This window comes from Perna viridis, chromosome 3 (genome assembly GCF_037379345.1).
Source record: "Perna viridis isolate PV_CMFRI_1.1 ecotype Kerala chromosome 3, ASM3737934v1, whole genome shotgun sequence".
In the NCBI taxonomy this organism is placed as follows: Eukaryota; Metazoa; Mollusca; class Bivalvia; order Mytilida; family Mytilidae; genus Perna; species Perna viridis.
The window spans coordinates 36,630,017-36,632,333 of record NC_142447.1 but is presented as its reverse complement, the minus strand read 5'-3'; positions in this window follow the sequence as shown (position 1 = coordinate 36,632,333).

The following is a 2,317-nucleotide window of genomic DNA, read 5'->3' as shown; positions in this document are numbered from 1 at the left end:
TTTTTATTGTGTTTAATTTTTAATTGATAATTTATTGTTCATTACTGTTTTGTTGTATTTAGCGAAGATCCAATTCCGTCATATCATATCATATCATATCATATTTTATGTCGATGAAACCTTGACCACGAGCGCCTACGTCTCATTTGTTTTCCTATCTCCATTTATTACAATCACTGCTTCTGTTCTATTCTTCTGTTAATTGCCATACATTATTCATAGCCACTTTAGACAAAATTAGAGTAATTCATTTATATGAAGAGTTTAAAAACCCATTATTGAGGATTTATATTTGTAATCCTAATGTTCTGTAGCCTTAATTTCCATTTCAAATCCAGATTGAAGTAGATAAGTAGCTCCTGATCATTTATCTGCCTGCCACGATTTATGAAAATTAAAACGCTTTTGTTTAATTGTACCTATTAATTATCAAATGCCCCATTAATGCGTCTGGAGTAAAAACACCAGTACCACAATCTTATAAATGAACCAAGTCAGACAAATACCTATGTTTTCCCGTCAATTTTGGTTAGTAATGAGTTTGTATTATTTCTTTAACACCACAATCAAGCTAATATATGGTCGTTTTCTCTTTTTCCAAGGTAGCATACACCGATATTTTTCCATATATGTCATCGATCTTCCTGTGCCAGTATATCAGATAAAACTGCATTAATTCTTACTATAATCGGCAATCAGGAAATCTCTGGAAAATAAAAAATCTATTTTCTTAACCTAAGAGCTTTTGTCCATCAATCAAACTTGAATCTTTTCAAGACCAACATTTTGAAAAATTTACATGGCGAGACTTCATTTGACTCGTATATCAAGCTTTTTCTTGAGTGGATGAAATCTGATAAAAGCAGAACTACCTACAAGGTCGTCCAATAAATAAAGACTTTATATAGGATTTTGGAGTGTGGTTTACTGACAAAGCTGATTTCGATGTCGATTTGCTATCTTGTATTAAATTCACAGAAATTAATATTAGAGAATGTATTCCTGCCAGTTTACACGAACCAGTTATTACAAATTGCAGTCATTACTTAAATAATATATCATAGGTCTTTGTGACATTTTAAAAAGGGGAAAGATAAATATTTTCCATGTTTTCTTTTGCACTGTTTTGACTCCTATACGATGTTTCACGAGGAAAGGTAACATGCAGAAAAGATTTTTTTTAAACATAGATAGAACGTCAATGACGTTATGTTCCTTTAACCAGTTAACTAAATCAAATTCTCTGATGGATAAGCTTAAATGTCCTTATACATACCTACATGCAAACAGAATTATATTATTTAGCTCAGAATACCTTATTAACGTTTGTTTTTTCAAATTATTTCTTTTAAAACATAATAACTAAAACAAAATCAGAAAACATTATGTGGTAGCATAATCTTTTAGCGAAACAAAATCATTGAGCTTTTATTCAAGTTCTACTTCTTCTACAGCCATGGTATGGATTATGATTTCTAAGGTTAAAATCTATAAGAGTTATACCATATGACGGTTGTATTGACAAGTTTGTATGACAAGTATACCATTTCTGATTTAGATAGGAAATTCCTACCGTCTTCTCTATGTTAGGTTATGTCATCTCTACATTATGCTTTATGGTATAAGATGTCACAGCTTGACATTTCCTTATATCCTGCTGAGAGATTAGATTTCAATCATGTTAGAATTGCCTGAAATGCTTTCATTGGTGTTGAGGAATTGGTACAATTATTCTATAAAAAACTGTTGGTTTACTTTGTATTAGTGTACATTTCGCGTAAGTTTGTTTGTTTGTTGGGAGTTAACGTCCGAGCAGCAATATTTCAGCTATATTCAGACGATGAACATGAAATTGATGATCAAATGAACATGAAATGATGATGAAATGAAAAAGGGATCGGACACCGGGACAATGAGGTTGACAAATTTTGATTGCCACTGGAAATAGGGAGAGGTGGGTAGGGTCGGGCAATTTAGCCTCCTGTGGCGGAGCCCTATGGTTCCTACTCCGCTCCGGGAGAATACCACAGTAGGGTTCTTTAACGTGCGAGGAACGTGGCATCTTTCCCAACACGGTGCACCACTATGGTTTGCAGTCAGGTTTTCCGTATTATAGCCTGACAACCCCAGCATGTAACACGCCAGGGGTACCCCATTCCACCACCTGGGCCACACATCCCAGTTGCTCTGTCGGCAGAGCGCCCTAGCCCCCGACTGAGGTTCTGGGCACTATTTAGTCGCCTTTTACGACAAGCTTAGCGCTGCTGCAGGCCTATTCTTTTAACACCCGGACCTGCACGGGGCATTTCGCGTAAGT